This window comes from Saccopteryx leptura, chromosome 5, assembly GCF_036850995.1.
Source record: "Saccopteryx leptura isolate mSacLep1 chromosome 5, mSacLep1_pri_phased_curated, whole genome shotgun sequence".
NCBI classification, from domain to species: Eukaryota; Metazoa; Chordata; class Mammalia; order Chiroptera; family Emballonuridae; genus Saccopteryx; species Saccopteryx leptura.
The window spans coordinates 102,537,103-102,557,738 of NC_089507.1; the positions used below are offsets into that span (position 1 = coordinate 102,537,103).

A 20,636-nucleotide genomic window follows, 5' to 3' on the forward strand; every position below is an offset into this window, starting at 1 on the left:
CAAGCCCAGGGTTTCGAACCGGCGATCTCAGCATTTTCAGGTTGACACTTTATCCACTGCGCCACCACAGGTCAGGCGACAGAACTGCAGTTTGTAAGGAGGAAGGAGCAGCCAGAGCCACAGCTTCTAAGGAGGGGGGAGGAGATGAAAAACACAGTGGAGAAGGGAGGGGGTTCTTGGAGGGAAGAGAATCGAGCGAAAGAGATTTGTAGAGGAATTAGAAAGGGGTCCCGAGAGAAGGGTGCCCCGGGGTTCAGGCAGGAGAAGGAGAGAGTTGGGAGTTCACAGAGAAGGAAAGATTAGGAGCAGAGGTTTTAGGTGAGGTTTCTTTGACCAAAAACAGCCTGCGTGTAGAACAAGCAGTACAGAGATTATGGACAGGAGAGGAGGGAGAATAAAAGCCTGCACACGTAAGGAATCTCTGATGCCCTCCCCGTCTGGTTGCAGAAATTGTCAAGATCTCTTAGGATATTGTAATGGTAGTAGAAAGCAACCTGGCTAGGTGCTTAGACTTTCAAGGAAATCCGTACAAGCTAGCCACTCGGAGTAGAAACCTCCCAAACCGTGAACCTCAGAGAGTAGGGTGAGTCCCAAAGGCAGAGGTCCCCAAACTTTTTACACAGGGGGCCAGTTCACTGTCCCTCAGACCATTGGAGGGCCGGACTATAAAAAAAACTATGAACAAATCCCTATGCACACTGCACATATCTTATTTTAAAGTAAAAAAAAAAAAAAAAAAAAAAGGGAACAAATACAATATTTAAAATAAAGAACAAGTAAATTTAAATCAACAAACTGACCAGTATTTCAATGGGAACTATGCTCCTCTCACTGACCACCAATGAAAGAGGTGCCCCTTCCGGAAGTGCGGCGGGGGCCGGATAAATGGCCTCAGGGGGCCGCATGCGGCCTGCGGGCCGTAGTTTGGGGACCCCTGCCCAAAGGAACAGTCCCGAAGGAGTAGAGGAGTCCCGAAGTAGAGGAGTAGTCTCTGAGCCCTGAGATTGGGAGGAGCCCATGTTCCGAGGGGAGCCTGGCTGGATGGTTTGGACTGAGAGGAGCCCACAGTAGAGGAGACTGGTGAGAGAAGGGGGCATCCCTGCCTTCGGTCACAGTTCCAAGAGGAGAAAATCTCCGTAGAAAGAGAGTCTCAGACAGGAGGTCGTCACCCCAAGGCTGAGATCCCGGGACATAGGAGAGTGGCCTGGCTAGGCGTGCCTAGACTTTCATAGAAGTCCATAAAGGAATAGAGGCAGACCACCTGTAGATATGGGGTCCAAAGTCACAACTGTCTGACCAGGAAGGGATGTTTTTGGAGAGAAATTTGGAGGCCAACCGGGGAAGGGGAGGAGAAACTCCTTACCTTTCTGGTCCAGCAGGGGTTCAAGACAGGGTTAGACTGCCAGCCAATCGACCTACAATTACACATCCAAACAGAATCAGGGATTAAGCCCGGGACGAGCTGCCACTGCCCATTGCTTCCCTGGTTGTAAGTTTGGACGGCAAAGAGGGATTGTCCAGAAAGTTAGTACCCTGTCTCGGGGTTTCGGCACCAAATGTTGGAATCTATGGGAGTCCAAAAGACCAGAGTAACAGGCTTTATTGAAAGGAAGAAAGGAACCCTGCCGGGCACTTCTCAGGGGAGAAGAGGGCCGGTTACAGACTAGGGGTGAGTTATATAGTGTTTGGGAGAGCCTGAGGGGATACTGAGGCAAAAGTCCTGGTATGTCCGGAATGCTCCTTCTTGAGGGGCTTCGAGCATGTGGGTGTTGAATCAAAAGTTCTGGTATGTCCAGAGCCCCTCCTTGGGGCAGCTTGTCAGCTTTTTGGAATTCCTCTGTCTCAGGGGTGATAGTCCAGTAAGGGTGAGGTCTGACAGATAAGCAGAACATCAAGAGGGCAGTTTGGAATTCACATATCTATCAGATACTAAGTCTCGCAATGACTTCCCCACCCATCCCTGGTATTCCCATGTGCTATTTTTTTAAAAAAAATATGCATACTAATTATGACTTCTTTCTTCACCTAATGTGTAGTAGATGTCTCATGTTGGTGTTTATAGATCTGTCTTTCCTTTTTTCTTTTTCTTTCTATTAAAGGTAACCCATGGGCTATTGACTGAATAGAACCGGGAAGGGGAAATAAGTTCTGCCCTTGAAAAAACTATCTGACAAAAATGAAAACCTTTTTATTTTTTAGAAAGACATTTAAATTTAGATTGCATTTAAATTGCATTTAAATGCATTTATCTTGTATTTAAATTTAGATTGCTCTAAATTACAAAGGAACTGGAAAGTCTCAAAAATGACATTTTGGCTTGACTCTTGCTGTGTGCTTTATCAATCCTTTACAGAACCAGCCAAGTCCACTTCCTAAGAGATGGCAAGACCTAGCCTTAGGTAGCGGGATTCAGGGAGTTCTTGGTTAAATGACTGACTAATGAAAACCTCTGTGTGCAGATGAACAGAGGCAGGAAAAGAACATGAAAAAGTGAAAATACTGTATTTATGTAATGAAATTATGATGAAACTGAATTTCCTACAATTCCCTTTTGGTATGATTAGAATATTGTTAAATAAAATTTGGGTTCAAATATTCACTTGCAATTATACCCACTGGGTGGAACCCTACGCAGAAGTCAAAAAGTATAAAGTATGTCTATAAAGCACTAGCATGGAAGGATGTTCAAGATGTAGTTATGAGAAAAGAGAAAGTAAATTTCAAAAAGGAAGTACTTAAGTGCAGTCATATTTTTTTTTTATCATATCTGCCCCTCAATGTGTATTTGATTGCATACATACAGAGAGAGATGTAGAAGGTGGAAACTGTCCACTAAGCTAATGTATGGCCAGTAGCCGCGGCCACCATCACAGCTGCCTGGCCCACGCAGGTTCACATTTGATTCGGATAGACGGTAATGAAACAATGGAGCCAAGAACTGGTTGGCCATCATCTTTAATCCTAGCTTACACCCAGCGGGCAAGAAATACACACAGTGGGAAAACACTTCCTTTTCCATTCAGGGCTCCCAAAGCCACTGACTTATCCTAGTTTCCTACAATCAAAGTTTTCTACCTCACCAGCCTTATTCACCTATTTCCCATCTCCTTCTCTCTGCACAAACTCTGCACAAACTGGCTTCTCCTTCAGCACTTCGTCATCTCGGCTGCTTCTCCTCTCCTCCACGTGGCCTTTCTCTGCTGTCCTCCAGCATGGGCTCCTCTGCCCATTTTATAGTGTAGAAATCAGAATTTTTAATCCAATATACAAACAAGGAAGTCTCTGATACAAAGTCACTTAGGGTGGGAAAGGTTTAGTTTTAAAACTAAGCCTGCCTGACCAGGCGGTGGTGCAGTGGATAGAGCGTTGGACTGGGATGCTGAGGACCCAGGTTCGAGACCCTGATGTCGCCAGTTTGAGCGCGGGCTCATCTGGTTTGAGCAAAAAGCTCACCAGCTTGGACCCGAGGTCTCTGGCTCAAGCAAGGGGTTACTCGGTCTGCTGAAGGCCCACGGTCAAGGCACATATGAGAAAGCAATCAATGACCAATTAAGGTATCACAACGAAAAACTGATGATCGATGCTTCTCATCTCTCTCTGTTCCTGTCTGTCTGTCCCTATCTATCCCTCTCTCTGTCTCTGTAAAAAAAAAACAAAAAAACAAAAACAAAAAAAAAAACACACAAAAAAACCCCTAAGCCTTAGGTTATAACGACCCTGCCTGCTTACAGCCTGTCCCCCACACCCAATGCAAACTATAAGCGAGCAAACATATATATCATATTTACAAACTTATTTGACCAACAGCTAATAACTAACTGGTTACTCCTGGGAAGAAGAACAATAGGGCACTTTCCCTTTCTCTGTTCATATTGCTATATTGTTGGCTTTGTTTACATGTATATATCCTGATTTTATTTTTTTTTTTACCACTCAGACTGTGTTCTCTCCCTCTTACTCTTCCAAAGGAAGAGAAGAACGATCATCAATGGCAAAAGGCAGTTGCACAAGCAACATCAAGAGCCGGCTTCACGCTCAGGAGAGAACACTGCAACTCCTACTCGGGGTTTCGGGTACTCTACACGATCAGAGAAACTTCTCTAGTAACAAACTATAGAAATGATCCCTGAAAGTATAGTCTTATATATATCCTGATTCTAACAAACATTTAAAATCTATTCTTTAGTCTTTTTTCCTTTTTTATGTTTTTCTGTATTTACTCAGGTATTAATTTTGTGGATAGCAATAAAAAAAAATATAAACCACCCATTTCAGCCATACTTTTTTAGGGGGGATTCCATTTAAAAAACCTAATTCTTGGAACTTCTGTTGAAATTGAGGCTTACAATTTCTAATTGAATGGTTTCAAATCAGCACTGGGTGTGACCCTTCAAAGTTTCCTAGCTCTCATGATGGAAAAAGCAGCTGTTTTAACAATAGTTTCTCTTCCCTGTGCAGTAAAAATATGGAATCACCATCGGCATTTTCATCTGTGTAAGTAATAATTTTCTTCCATTAACCTGTCTTCTCTCTCTTCTTTCCTCTGTTTATTTGAGAGGAAACTTATGTATATTACCTGTAAAGCCAAGAATCAGGGCCAGGGCCACCATCAAAGCAGCCCGGCCCATGCAGGTTCGCATTGGATTCGGACAGTCGGTAAAGAAACAGCGGAGCCAAAAACTGATGGGCCAAAGCCTTTAATCCTACCTTGCACCCGGCGGGCAAGTAAAAAATACACTCTGGGCTCCAAAACCCAGTCACACTCAGTGCTCACAAAGCCACTGACTTATCCGAGTTTCATAGAATCAAAGGTTTCTAGCTCACCAGCCTTCTTCTCCTCAGTTCCCCATCTCCGTCCTTATCCCAGATACAAACTCTACACAGACTGGCATCTCACTCAGTACTCCGCCATCTTGGCTGCTTCTCCTGGCCTACTCCACGTGGCCTCCTTCTGCTGCTCTCCTCTGCTCTCTCTTGCTAATCTCAGGAACCAAGCGGCAAGTTCCCGTTCTACCCCTATTTTATAGTGTAGCTTCACAACCTTTAATCCAATATACAAAATAGGGTAGTCTCTAATACAAAGTCACTTCTCTGAGGCATGATTGGATTGTACCGCCCTACAGCAAAAAGGGTGGGAAAGGCTTAATCCCAAAACCAAGCCCCAGGTTACAACGATCTCCAACACACATTAATATCACCTGGGCGATGGCCTCTTTAACAAAGTGAGCATAATACATTTTATCTGCCCAACAATCCACCCCTATGCTCACTTTACTACCCACAATTTACATCACCAGCATTCCTGTGCAAGGAAATTAGAACATTACACAGATTACAACAGCAAAAATCATACAGTTTCAACAATTTCAAAGGTACATTTCACCAGTCTCTGAGCACTTAGCCCAAAGCGCAAAATGTCCTTGGTCTTCTTTCTAGCCATGGGAAAAGCTTCCCGGGGCAGGGGAGTGCTTCCAGCAAAGCCACCCCTCACCCCCATCAGGGTATTTTACATTGTCCAAAATCCGTAATCCGTAAGTCCATCCAACAATGCCAATGCCCACTCCAGTCGTAGTCCAGGAAATCAGTCCACGCACATGGGGCATCAGCCACCCCCCTCATCCCTGCCGTCCTGGCAGGTCTTACACTGTCCCAAAGAGGAGCACGTGGCAATGGCAGTCAGCATTTCCATCTCTGCTCCGGAAAGCATGTCCAGCCCTATTTCCCCAAATCGCAGACCTACCGGGGCCATAGTAGGTGCTCCTTCCAGCTGGGCTTCCATCTTCTGGAGACTGCAGATCACAACTCCAGCCCAATTCTCCTCATCCTCCAAAGAGGAACTGAAAACACCAGCTCCGGCTGCCGGGCTCGAGCCTCCGTCTGCCGCAGCCTTCTGCTCCACAGACCTTGCAGATCCGGACCCGGCCTCAGCTTCAGCCCCGGCCTCCTGCCGCTGCTGGCTCTCCGCAACATCCAGGGCAAGCTGCAACTCACGAACCTCTGAATCCTCCTCCAGTGTTTGCTCCATTTCCAGGCGAATCTCGAACACCTGGTCGGCCTCCTCCTCCAGCATTTCCTCCAGCTCCAGGGTCAGCATCGGTTTCTCCTGCGTTTGCTCCAACTCCTTCTGCTGCTCGGTTTGCAGGTCCCAGGCAGCCTCTTTCACAGAGCTCTCAGTTTCCTCATGCATGGCTGTAAAAGTCAGCCAGCCTACGATCCCCAAAAGGACAGCCATGGGGAACCCTAACACTAGCCAGTCCTCTACTCCACTGCTCAAAGGCTCCTTGCCGATCTGTATCGAATCCTGCCACAGACTACGCCAAATGTAAGGCCAGTAATCACGGCCAGGGCCATCATCACAGCAGCCTGGCCCATGCAGGTTCGCACTGGATTCGGACAGTCGGTAAAGAAACCATGGAGCCAAAAACTGGTGGGCCATAGTCTTTAATCTAGCTTGCACCCGGCGGGCAAGTAAAAATACACACTGGGCTCCAAAACCCAGTCACATTCAGTGCTCACAAAGCCACTGATTTATCCGAGTTTCCTAGAATCAAAGGTTTCTAGCTCACCAGCCTTATTTCCCTCAGTTCCCCATCTTCTTCCTTATCCCAGATACAAACACTGTACAAACTGGCATCTCACTCAGCACTCCGCCATCTTGGCTGCTTCTCCTGGCCTCCTCCACGTGGCCTCCTTTAGCTGCTGGCTCTACTCTCTCCGCTCTCTCATGCTAACCTCAGGAACCAAGCGGCAAGTTCCCGTTCTACCCCTATTTTATAGTGTAGCTTCACAACCTTTAATCCAATATACAAAATAGGGTAGTCTCTAATACAAAGTCACTTCTCTGAGGCATGATTGGATTGTACCGCCCTACAGCAAAAAGGGTGGGAAAGGCTTAATCCCAAAACCAAGCCCCAGGTTACAACGATCTCCAACACACATTAATATCACCTGGGCGATGGCCTCTTTAACAAAGTGAGCATAATACATTTTATCTGCCCAACATTACCTCACTGTAGTTGGCTGTCAGAAAGAATGATAACCAACTTCAGAAGGGGATAAACAAGAGGAACTGGATTTACTGGCTGGTCTTTTTATTAATAGCTATCACATGAAATGCTCTCCTGTGTTAAGAAAGAAAAAAAAGAGTAAAGAGTAGGTGACGTCGAGTCTTTGGTTGTTCCAGTTATCCCTCAATTCTGAGGCATGGGAGTTAGCTCAGTGGCTCCTAATGATCTTTTCTCATCCTGTATGTGACTCACCCCAAAGGATGCCTCTTCCCTCAAGGTACCTGCTTTTCCCTCAGGGAACAGAGCAAACAGAATGCTACCATGATTCTTTCTCAGGTAACACTCTTCCAAATACTTTGAGAAGTCACACACAGTGTTGGTTTGAACCTGTTCAATTAGAAATTGTAAGCCAGCCCTGGCCATTTGGCTCAGTGGTAGAGTTTCAGCCTGGCATGTGGATGTCCTAGGTTTGATTCCCCATCAGGGCACACAGGAGAAGAGACCATCTGCTTCTTCAGTCCTCCCTGTAAAGCCAGCAGCCAAGGCCAGGGCCACCATCAAAGCAGCCCAGCTCTTACAGGTTCGCATTGGATTCGGACAGTCGGTGAAGAAACAATGGAGCCAAAAACTGATAGGCCATTTTCTTTAATTCTAGCTTGCACCCGGCGGGCAAGTAAAAACACATACTGGGCTCCAAAACCCACTCACATTCAGTGCTCACAAAGCCACTGACTTATCCGAGTTTCCTAGAATCAAAGGTTTCTAGCTCACCAGCCTTATTCTCCTCAGTTCCCCATCTCCTTCCTTATCCCAGATACAAACTCTACACAAACTGGCATCTCACTCAGCACTCCGCCATCTTGGCTGCTTCTCCTGGCCTCCTCCACGTGGCCTCCTTCTGCTCTCTGCTCTGCTCTCTCCTCTAATGATAATCTCAGGAGCCAAGAGCCCCAGCTCCCGTTCTGCCCCCATTTTATAATATAGCTTCACAACCTTTAATCCAATATACAAAATAGGGAAGTCTCTAATACAAAGTCACTTCTCTGAGGCATGATTGGATTGTACCACCCCATATCAAAAAGGGTGGGAAAGGCTTAATCCCAAAACCAAGCCCCAGGCTGCAACGATCCCCAACACACATTAATATCACCTGGGCGATGGCCTCACCTGGGCAGTGTCATCTTTAACAAAGTGAGCATAATACATTTTATCTGCCCAACACTCCCCATCCCCCTTCTCTCTCTTGCTCTCTCTCTCTTTTCCTCCTGTAGCCATGGCTTGATTGGTTAAAGTACATCGGCCCCAGGCACTGAGTATAGCTCTGTGGAGCCTCTGCCTCAGGCACAAAAATAGCTCAGTTGCAAGCATGGCCCCAGACGGGCAGAGCATCAGCCCTCAGACAGGGGTTGTCAGATGGATCCCAGTTGAGGTGCATGCAGGAGTCTGTCTCTCTATTTCCCCTCCTTTCACTTGGAAAAAAAGAAAAATAAAATAGAAATTGTAGGCCTCACCTGACCAGGTGGTAGCACAATGGATAGAGCTTTGACATGAAAACTGAGGACCCAAGTTCAAAGCCCAAGGTCGCTGGCTTGAGCACAGACTTGCTGGCTTGAGCCTGAAGGTCGCTGGCTTGAAGCCCAAGGTTGCTGGTTTGAGTGAAGTGTCACTAGCTTGGCTGGACTGTCCCCTCTCCATCAAGGCACGTACGGGAAAGCAATCAGTAAATAACTAAAGTGCTGCAACTAAGAGTTGATGCTCCTCATCCTATCTCCTTTCCTGTCTGTCTCTCTCAAAAAACAAAACAAAACAAACAAACAAAAAGAAGTTTTAAGCCTTAATTTTAACACAGGTACCAAGAATTAGATTTTTTTTTTTTGTATTTTTCTGAAGTTGGAAACAGGGAGGCAGTCAGACAGACTCCCGCATGCGCCCGACCAGGATCCACCCGGCACACCCACCAGGGGGCGATGCTCTGCCCATCTGGGGCGTTGCTCTGTTGCAACCAGAGCCATTCTAGCGCCTGAAGCAGAGGCCACAGAGCCATCCTCAGCACCCAGGCCAACTTTGCTCCAATGGAGCCTTGAGGGCAGGGGGGGAAGAGAGAGACAGAGAGGAAGGAGAGGGGGAGGGTTGGAGAAGCAGATGGACGTTTCTCCTGTGTGCCCTGGCCGGAAATCGAACCCGAGACTCCTGCATGCCAGGCCAATGCTCTAACCACTGAGCAAACCAGCCAGGGCAAAAATTAGATTTTTAAAATGAAATTGTCCCCCAAAAAACTATAGCTGAAGTGGGTGATTTATATTAATATTTTTTATTGCTAGCCACAAAATTAATATATGATTAAATATAGACTCTAAGTCAAAAACCTCATCTCATTCTTGTCAAAGGTATTTTTTGAGCCTTCTGTATAACTAGGTATTTCATTTATAACATGGTCTTGAATGTATTTACTTTGCCAATCTGCCAGGGATACAATCTGTATTGTAATTTTCCCTGAAATGTCAAGACTAAAGAGAATGGTATCTTGCTTCTTGCTGAAAATAACTTAAGAGGAACTAGTTCTAGGTGTTCCAACAGGCTAACCATTTTGAAGGACATTATTTGCCTACACAGTGTACCACCTCATCTATGGGTTAAAAGAAAAGGGGAAATTACTGTTATGCCTAAGATTGGGGAGAAATCTTTATTTTGGCTTCTGTCCTATTTTTGGACATGAGCAGATGGGCAAGGCCACTCTAATAAATTAGCCAAGGCTGCTGCTATAGGGTCACAAAGCTGAGAAATCTGAGAAGTTCATGTCGCATCATTTGGCTCCTCTCTCCTGACCCACCTACTCTCCCTTGTCACTTGGAAAAATATGGTAAAGATACATTAACCCAACAATGCAGTGCTGACCACAGAAGTTTTTGAGTTCTAGGTTCTCAGGCCCTGCTGTTGGGTCATGGGCGGTTCAGCCTCTTTAGCTGGTTTCTTGACATGGCAAAAGAAGCCAAGTTCAAAACTGAAACACCAAAAAGCAAAGCAGGGAGGAAATGTGGCTCAGCAGGTTTTCTGTTGTCACAGCAACCCATTTTTGGCCCAGTTTGACATCTAAAATCTGAACAGTGAAAGTGTTTTGCTACTATTGTGGGAGGTGTCATATGTGCTGGAAAAGATGAGTAAGACCTGAGGAGGGTAAGTTCAGCCCCACTGAGAAGTTGTACATGGTGCTGAAACCAGTGAGAAAGGTCAGAATATTTCAGATTTTCTTTCACGGGGTTATATTAAGGCAACTGTAGTGGGAAACTGAAAGTCTAACCTACGCACAATTCTGATACTTAAAAGAAAGAATAAAAATCTCCCAACTATTTGGGAAAAGTAGCAAATGCAGCTGATTCATTTATGTGGAAATGTGGCATCTGGTGAACATTATACCCTGTTTACTGAGGGCAGGGCACTTGTTGCTTTTTGAGACACTTACTCCTCAACTGGAATTGATGGTTTCTTACATTGAAAAATCTAAGATATGAAAAAGTTTAACACTCATGTTCTATGTTGCTAGTGGGGAAACCAACACCATACAGCAAGTCATGGAGGTACTTTTTTATTTTTATTTTTTATTTTTATTTATTCATTTTAGAGAGGAGAGGGAGAGACAGAGAGAGAGACAGAGAGAGAGAAGGGGGGAGGAGCTGGAAGCATCAACTCCCATATGTGCCTTGACCAGGCAAGCCCAGGGTTTCGAACCGGCAACCTCAGCATTTCCAGGTCGATGCTTTATCCACTGTGCCACCACAGGTCAGGCCATGGAGGTACTTTTAATGACAGGTCACAGACAAAATAACAATACTGTGGTAACAACTTTTCATTCAATGCCATCTATGTGCCAGGCACATATGCTGACAATATTGCAAGGTTGGTATTGTGGCTTTTTTACAAATGAGAAAACTGTGTAACTTGGTCCAAAGCCTTGTGAATAGTAATATAAACACAAGAGTTCTCTGATGCCAAAGCTCTCTACCCACCGGATCTCAACTAAAGACAGCAAGTTCTGGGGACACAAGACAAGTCTGGATGAAGTAACCTGTTTGGTTTTGCTACTGGAGTGTGGCTAGAGTTGAGGTGGGCCATGTACAGACCTGCCCACAGAAGAGCCAAATGACTTCTCATGCTGTTTTTTCCCATTTGTGAGGCCAGAAACCAAGGACTTCGGGTGATGGCACCACTTAGTGGACAACTGCTCAGAAGAGGCAAGGTTGCTTACATGAGTTAGCATCTGATTCAGGGTTTCAAGACCTCAAAAATGAAAATATAGGACACATTCAAGTAAATTTGAATTTCAGATCAACAACAAATCTTTCTTTAGTATAAGTTTGTTCCGTGCAATACTTGGGACATATAAGGTCTACCGGAAAGTTCTGTCCATTTTTGGAATAAAACAAAATACAAATTTTTCTTACCGTCAATAAACTTTATTAAGTAATATAATTGCCATTATTATTAATGATTTCTTGCCAGCATGAGGGCAATTTGTATATCCCATTTTTGAAAAATGTTTTATCTTTTGATGCAAAAATTAAACCAGTGCTTGTTTGATATCTTCTTCATTTTTGAATTTTTTGCCCTTCAAAAAATTTTGTAAGGATAGTTGGAGGGTGCTAAGTCCGGGGAATGTGGTGGATGCGACAGACATGCTTCTGTAGCATTTCTTCCTTGTTGAAATTCGTAAAAATTACAGTGGCGTACACTATCGCTTCACACACAAGACTAACGTGAATCAACTTTGTTTTAGTTAATTTGCTACATCAGTATGTATACATTAAGTGATAAAAATAGAGAGGCACACATGCGCCAAATAAACATGTACTTATGTGTCGAAACTTGTTGTGATAGAAACGGACAGAACTTTCCGGTAGACCTTATACATTAAGAAAGTATTTCTTGCCCTGGCCGGTTGGCTCAGCGGTAGAGCGTCGGCCTAGCGTGCGGAGGACCCAGGTTCGATTCCCGGCCAGGGCACATAGGAGAAGCACCCATTTGCTTCTCCACCCCTCCGCCGCGCTTTCCTCTCTGTCTCTCTCTTCCCCTCCCGCAGCCAAGGCTCCATTGGAGCAAAGATGGCCCGGGCGCTGGGCATGGCTCTGTGGCCTCTGCCTCAGGCGCTAGAGTGGCTCTGGTCGCAATATGGCGACGCCCAGGATGGGCAGAGCATCCCCCCCTGGGGGGCAGAGCACCGCCCCTGGTGGGCGTGCCGGGTGGATCCCGGTCGGGCGCATGCGGGAGTCTGTCTGACTGTCTCTCCCTGTTTCCAGCTTCAGAAAAATGAAAAAAAAAAAAAAAAAAAAAAAAAAAGAAAGTATTTCTTGTTAATCTGGAATTCAAATTGAACTGCACCTTATCTGGTACAATATTGTGATTTATGAGATATTGGCCTTCACCAAGAGTTCTGGGCTCACAGCTCCCCAAACACTTGGAATCATCTAAGTGTTGAGAGTGAAAATGGTGTCTTTTCTTAAGAAGTGACTTTAGACCCCACCCAAGGATGGGGCTGGTTGCCAGGAGAACTAACCCTATGATTAGAGGGTTGGAACTTTCCGTCTCATCTTCCTGACCCCTCCATGGTGGGGGCAGGGGCTGGAGATTGGGGCAATTGCCAAAAGCCAATGGTTTGGTCAATCATGACTATGTAATGACCCATAAAACCAGGTCTACTCGTTGGCCTTTTTTTGGAGCTGCCATGTTGGGGAGCCAGCATGCTTCCCAAGCTCCTTCACTGGGGATCTCACCCTTTGTATCTCTTCATCTGGCTATTGATTTGTATTTTTTATTTTCATTTGTAATAAATGGTAATCTAGTGGGTAAATAGGTTTTCCTGAGTTCTATGAGCCATTCTAACAAATGAATGGAACCCAAGGAGGGGGTTGTAAGAATCTCTGATCTTTAGTCAGTTGGTCAGAAGTACAGGTAACAGTTTTGACTTGCAGTTGCCATCCTGAGTTGGAGGGGGTTGGAGCCTGGACTTGTGGCTGGTGTCTCAGTGTGCATGTGTGAGGTAGTTGTGAGACTGAACCCTGTGCTGTGGAATCTAATGCTATCTGCTGGTACAGAGTGTAAGAACTGAGTTGGAAGTGGGTCCAGAAACTTGACTCATCTGGTAACCCCAGTCTCATTATATCACATTGTTGCTGTTGACTGTTTAGAAGGCTCTTTCTCATCATCTCCATAAGTCAAAATTATTTCCATCTGTCAAATCCCAGCCCAAAGGCCACTTCTCTCATGAAGCTGTCTCCTACAACCTGTCCTGTGTAGTGTAGCTCTTTCATGGCCCTTATCTATAAGGACCATCACACAGTTTGCTACAAGATTGAACTAGATTCTTTTTAAAAATTTTTTATTTGAGAGAATGATTTCTTGTTATTTTAAGCCAGAAGTTAAAGATTCCACCAAAACTGGGAAAGTTGACAAAATATGGTTGAACTTAAACCTTCAAGGAAATTAAGAAGGTCAAGCAAAGCAATGCATGGAGAAACCCAAGATTAGTTTAGGATAAACATAAGAATTGCATTCTGTGCTGGCTGGTTTGCTCAGTGGATAGAGTGTCAGCTGGTGTATGGATGTCCCAGGTTTAACTCCTGGTCAGGACATACATGAGAAGCAACCATCTGCTTCTCTTCCTCTCCCTCTTCCCTTTCTCTCTCTCTTTCCCTCCCACAGCCAGTGGCTCAATTGGTTCAAGCATTGGCCCTGGCCTTGGCCTCGGGGGCGGGTGTGGAGGATAGCTTGGTTGATTTGAGCATCAGCCCCAGATAGGGGTTGCCAGGGCGGGGCATGGGTGGGGCACATGCAGGAATCTGTCTCACTATCTCCTCTCCTCTCACTTAAAAAAAATTGCATTCATTCTGATCCCTCCCAGAAGGTATCTGCCATAGTTCTCTCAACCCCTTTCCTCCTGAAGCATCTGCTTAACGAAATGGCTTTTCCCTTTCTACTGCAGTGTAAGGACAACCGAAGAGTACCCCTTTAGACGTGATACAAAGCCAAGAGGAGAGTTTATAAATCTTATTCCAGAGTAGAAATTGTGCACATACCCAATTGTGCACAGGTGGTGTCAGTGCACATGGTAGCAACTTAACTCAAATCAGAGCTGCTATCATGTGTAACCTGTTATGTGGCCCTGTAGCTAGGTCATTGTTCCTAATTTACTATACTAAAATATCAACGGGGCAGAATGCATTTTTGAACTTCAGATTTTCTAAACACTTCCAAGAGACTATTAAAGTGAAATAGAACAGAACTATATCTCAGAAACCTAGGCATTAGGGAGGAACACTGATGGATTCTTTCTGGGGCTTTTTCAGGGGGTACAGGGATAAACAGAAGGAATGTTAAAACATGTATGTGGCGGGTGATGGGAGGCAGAGGTAGAAAGAGGGCCAACATATTTGTGTTCAAAAAGAAGTCTGGGAGAAGGGGAAAAAGAATCACAAAACAACAAAATGAAACCAAACTAAATCAGAGGAAAAATGAGTTTCATACTGTACAGTATCTAAAAAAGTAAAAGGAATACACTAAACCCACAAACTGATGGCAAGTAAGTCCATAGCTTATTGTGATAAGTCCTTCTAGTAACAATCACAGGTAGGTTTCCTCTCATCTGTTATCTCGGGGTCATTTATAGACATGATAGCTTTAACAAGAGTCTCTCGCAGGAGGCAGGTGGGCTCCGATCTTTGGTTTTCGGATCTGTCTGTGGCATGTAGGCATTCAAAGCGACATCCAGGTGTGCTTTTGTTTGCAACATGTGTGCATTCAAGGGTTGTCCAGTTACTCGCTGGTTAGTACAGGGTGAGCACGAACCTTGGCCTCTGCCTCCAAAGCCCTATCTTCCTTGACCTATCATACCTCGACCTCTGCCAGTGATTCTGCCATGATCGAGGTCTCCTCTCCCAGGACCTCCATGACCTCGAACACCACCTTAAACCCACTGGGGGAGATAAAGTTCGTCCACCTCAGAGCAGGTTTTGACTTCAGAGGGACATCCTATCGCTGAGTAAGTGTCGGGAGCCGATTCACTAATGCTGGCTAACTAGGTCACAGCAGGAGAAGATCCACAACTGCTGGTTGACAAAGTCACGGCAAAAGAAGATAGAGTCACCGCAGTAAGACCAACAGCTGCGGGTTGACAAAGTCACCACAAAGGAAAGGCACAACGATACTCCCCCCTTTAATCTTTTGAATTAATCTGGCCTTATATTCCCCCCTTTTTCTGGGTGTGTGCTATTATTTATGGCACAGGGATAATAGTACCGTGCTTTCCCTGTAGATTTGTAGTAATTTCTTTGGAAATGAGACAGAAGGTGTAAGTTCCACAGAAAAGCCTGTAAGCCCCTTGAACTGGGCTCATAAACATAAGAGGCTGGCTATGATATCCCTCATAAAGGGTTAAGTTTGTAGGAGAATTTCTTCTTATTAATCATGTTAGAAAGAATATAGTTAGAACTTAGCTAGTATATGAATATAGTAAATAAATAAAGTTTAACTAGACATTAGAATCTTAGATAAAGTGTAGTGGAGTGGCCCGTTGCGTGGCCTTGGATAGGAGTGCAGCTGGCTAGTAAAAAATGTTTTGTTAAAAGACTTGTTTTGTCACTAAAGGCAGTTACTGGGCTTTCTCAGTGAGACATTCTCATGAGATTTATATACTTTCCCAAGGTTTTTCGTTCAGATAATAAAGAGGAATATGGAAGAATCCATAGAAGCAATAGCAATTAATGCCTTCTGATATTATGTTGCTACTAAGCTATCTTGCAGGTGCACTCTATATATCTTTAAGCAAAAGTTACTCTTGATGTTATGACAATTTCTTAATAAGCAAGCCTTTTGAAGTCTTGTGAGAAAAATTAGGACACTGCATGAACTCAAGGCCATTTGCCTGAGCAAGCGGTGGGCCTTTGCTAGTCCTTAATGATTTCGTCTGCTAATCTCTCTCTGTGCCCTTGACTTACAACAACAGTAAAGTAGAGTTATTAATTAGTACTAATCTTTTAAAAGTTTGTACCAATATTGTTATTGCTATTGTATAACTGTACTTTGAATAACTTACCACCTGATTTATAGTTTATAAATATGAATTAACTGTTATCTGAAAACATGTAACCATAGTGAAACAAAATACCATGTGATTGTAACTTAGTGTGTGTGCATAAAAAGAAAGCTAGACCAGCATTTGGTAGAGATGCCTGGCAGTAAATGCTAACTAGAGAATAAAGAGAAAGAAAAGAATTCGGCTCTCTCACTCGATTTTCGCCGACGCTGTCTCCTCCTGTGGGACCCCTGGATTCTCCCCCGGGGCTGGACCCCGGCAAGTAAGGGTCTCATAGCCATTCTACCCACTGCCCTGCCCAGTCTTCCTCTCAGCAATCTTATCTGGATCACCAGCAGGCCTCGTCCTCCCACTGCTCCTGTGGCCAGGGCCTCTACAGTCCAGTCTAACTGTGCCTGGACATTACTCTTCCCCGGGTGCTGCTTTAAGCTATTAGTTGCATTTGTACATACCCTATCACATCCACTGTTCATTTTTTTTTTTTTTTTTACAGGGACAGAGAGAGAGTCAGAGAGAGGGATAGATAGGGACAGACAGGCAGGAACGAAGAAAGATGAGAAGCATCAATCATCAGTTTTTTGTTGCGACACCTCAGTTGTTCATTGACTGCTTTCTCATGTGTGCCTTGTCCGCGGGCCTTCAGCAGACTGAGTAACCCCCTGCTCGAGACAGCAACCTTGGGTCCAAGCTGGCGAGCTTTTTGCTCAAGCCAGATGAGCCCACGCTCAAACTGGCAACCTCGAGGTCTTGAACCTGGGTCCTCCGCATCCCAGTCTGACGCTCTATCCACTGTGCCACCGCCTGGTCAGGCAAAGTCTATTTAAATTTTAATGCTGCCTGGACAGAGTCTATTCTCCATCTGCAGGGCCAGTTTTCTGTTTCTGGCACTGGCTAGCTGCTGTGTTGCTGCATGGAAGCCCAAATATTCACAGGCATTGGCTGTCTGGTTTTTTGTTGTTGTTTTTGTTTGTTTGTTTTTTGTATTTTTCTGAAGTGAGAAGCAGGGAAGCAGATAGACAGACTCCTGCATGCGCCGGACCTGGATCCACCTGGCATGCCCACTAGGGGGCGATGCTCTGCTCATCTGGGGCATTTCTCTGTTGCAACCAGAGCCATTCTAGTACTTGAGGCAGAGGGCATGGAGCCATCCTCAGCACTGGGCCAACTTTGTTCCAATGAAGCCTTGGCTGCAGGAAGGGAAGAGAGAAAGGAGAGGGGAAGGGTAGAGATGCAGATGGGTGCTTCTCCTGTGTGCCTAGGCTGGGAATCGAACCCGAGACTTCCACATGCTGGGCTGACACTCTACCGCAGAGCCAACTGGCCAGGGCTGGCTGTTTGTACTTTAGTATATCAATAAAGTGCTGATTTAGAGACATCTTGGTGATAATTTTTGGCACAACTTTCAACACTAACTGTGCAGCCATCTTCAAATCCCAAGGATCAAAGGAGAAGGACGCCAGTGCTCCTCCCTGAGCGCCCTCACAGCCGAACCCATGTTGCTGGGGGAGGGGCTCGGGCTAACTTCTCTGGAGGTTGGTTAGATGCGTAAGTGGTAGGCTGCTGGGTTAGTTCATTGTTGTTGGCTGGCTGGTCAGCCAGTCCACCAGCTTGGCCTGCCTGCTTGTTCCTGCCTGTCCTCTGTGCTATCACAGCCACTGCTGCCAAGTCCTGCTCAGTGTCCAAACCTAGACCAGATTCTTGAGGGTAGAGACACTTTTTGTACAGTGCTCCTCGCCTATATCATTCTTTCATTCAACAGATATTTACAGAGGACCTACACTATGCCAAGCACAGAGACATGAACATTGATCTTGTGGATTTTGCAGTTTCGTAGGACAGACAAGCATCTTGGCTAGTTACATGAAGGAATATTACAAAATGCTCTGAGAGAAGGGCCTGCCTTTAGAGTGAGGCCAGGGAAGGCTTCTCTGGGGAGTGACAATCAGGGGCTAGTACGAATAGGTGTAAGCCACATGACAAGGCAAGAAGAGACATTTCCAGGAAGACGGAGGTAAGAGATAATTTAGTCCATTTGAGGAACTGAAAGAAGGTCTGTGACATGAAGTGTGACCTAGAGAGAGAGGCTCTCTACACTGAGGCACAGGAGACAAGCTGGACTTGTGGGCGGTTCTACAACTGGGTTTTATCCTGAGCGAAGGATTATGAGCCAGAGAGGGACCTAATCTAACCTGTCACAGACTTCTTCAGGCTGTTAAATGAGAATTATATGAAGGGAAGTACAAAAGTAGAAGTAGGAAGACCAGTTAGAGGCCAGTATAGAAATTCAGGCAAGTCTAGGTTTGAAATGTGTTCACATAGTATTTCCGGTCCCACCTGCTGTTCCAGAAGTTTGCCACTCTGCATGAGGAGGCGGAGTCCATTTCCTTCCCCTTAACCCAGAATGCTGGGTTTAAGGTTGTTGGTCAGCCTTGACAAATAGGATGTGGGGAAGTGAAAGTACTTGATGCTCAGCTTGGTAAGAAGGCAACCAGCTTCCTCCTGCAACACCCCACCGCCCACCCCACCAATCCCATATGCTAACCCTGGGTACCAGCCTCCAGCCTGTGAAGCTCACTCCAGCCTGTATGGAGAGACCCCTGGGAGGAGCCCATGGGAAACACTCAGGCTCACACAAGAGTAGCGTGGACCACCAGGAGACCTTAGGCACTGTGGAGCAGATATGAGTCACCCTGTCATGCCTTGTCTCAGTTCCTGACTATGAGTGTGACAAATGGCTGTTCTACCCTCTTAAATTCTGGGGTCAGATGTTCTTTATGTAGCCATAGCATCTAAAACAAGAGGACACTGGCTGGAACGTGTACAGTAGCAGCAGGTGTGGAGAAAAGAGGGCCTATTTGAGATGCTGAAAGGAAATAAAATGAACAAGACAGTCATGGAAGGCACAGAATACTTTTTGGTTATGAAGGTTTGAAGGAAGGCCCAGATAGAATACATTTTTAAAAATCTTTCCTTACATTTTTAACGATGCATTTCATCTTGAGAGCTTCGTTCATTTGGTTTAATAAACTGATCTCAGATTTGAATTGTTTCATTCACTAACATCTTGACAAGGATAAAGATTGAGACCAAGTTTTCCTTTTTTTCTTATATTTATTGACTTTATAGAGAGAGGAGAGGGGGTGGGGTGGAGTAAGAAGTATGAATTCATAGTTGCTTCACTTTAGTTGTTCACTGATTCCTTGTGGTACATGCTTTGACCGGGCAAGCCCAGGGTTTTTAACCAGTGACCTTAGCGTTCCAGGTCGATGCTTTATCCACTGTACCACCATAGGCTAGGCAAGACCACGCTTTCTTTTTATTTTCTTTTTATTTTATTTATTCATTTTTAGAGAGGAGAGAGAGGGAGAGAGACAGAGTGAGAGACAGAGAGAGAGAAGGGGGGAGGAGCTGGAAGCATCAACTCCCATACGTGCCTTGACCAGGCAAGCCCAGGGTTTCGAACCGGCAACCTCAGCATTTCCAGGTCGACGCTTTATCCACTGCGCCACCACAGGTCAGGCCCACGCTTTCTTTTTGATAAAGAAATTAGAGGTACCTGGGTGCTAAAAGAGGGACTCCCCGAGGAAGGAAGAAGAAAAAAAAATGATGCCTCAATAACTGCTCTGGTGTCACCCTTGCTCTTAAAGGTGACGGTTTTCATTCACCTTTGACAGGGAACTGCTGGTGCTATTACTACTAATGACACCACGGCTAACACTCATGGGCCAGGCGTCTCAGGCACTAGTTCATCTCAGCTTCATAACAAGCACAGGAAAGAAGTGGCACTGCTGCTCCTTTCACAGGAACCCAACAGCAGGGAACTGAAGTACGGCACATAAGGTCACACGGCAGGTAGCAGTAGGGCAGGACCTACACCTGGCTCTATTGTGGCTGCAGACTGTTGCTCACCCTGATCCCATCTTCATAGATGGCGTTGTGTCCTTCACTTTAAAAAACCTTAATAAGCAGGCTACTCTCTACTCCACAGAACTTTAAAGCCTGGGATTATGGAAGAACTGTGTATGTCTCTGCTAAGGGCACGTGGCAGAGACCCTAAATGCCTCCCCAACTTTATTTCTCTTCTAGGATCATGTGGCAAAGCTGTGGGACTTTAATGGAAATAATATACTGTGTATATCCTTATGTATGTGATGCACCCTTTTTCAAAAAATTTGGGGTCTAAAATCTGAGTGTGTCTTATACAATGGTTGTAGATTTTTTAACTTGCATTTCCCGCCTTTTCACACTTGTTTTTGCGGTCATTGTTGTAGATTTTTTACTTGCATTTTCTGCTTTTTCACACATTTCTTTATGCTTATTTTGCACTTGTTACCAGTATATTATGGTAGGTTATGTTTTGCCACATTCTGCCCAGAAATGGCTCAGAAAAGATTTTTGTACAGAGTTGAATTCAAGTTAAAAGTGATCCAGTTTGCAAAAGTGAATGAAAATTGTGCTGCTGAACGTAAGTTTGGTCCTCCTCCAACTGAGAAATCAACCCAAGACTAGCTACAGGAAGAAGAAACCCTACTGAAAATGCCATGGCA

The 20,636-nt window shown here is 45.1% G+C and overlaps 1 non-coding gene and 1 pseudogene across 1 annotated transcript; one reads left to right on the plus strand and one right to left on the minus strand.

The window, feature by feature from the left end:
• Positions 1-19,928, plus strand: part of LOC136406531 (large ribosomal subunit protein eL31-like) — a 35,341-nt pseudogene extending 15,413 nt beyond the window's left edge.
• LOC136407220 (small nucleolar RNA U3) lies at positions 3,929-4,142 on the minus strand. The gene has a single exon (XR_010751807.1). It is a non-coding gene; the product is annotated as a small nucleolar RNA U3 (small nucleolar RNA).
• Positions 19,929-20,636: the final 708 nt, after the last annotated feature.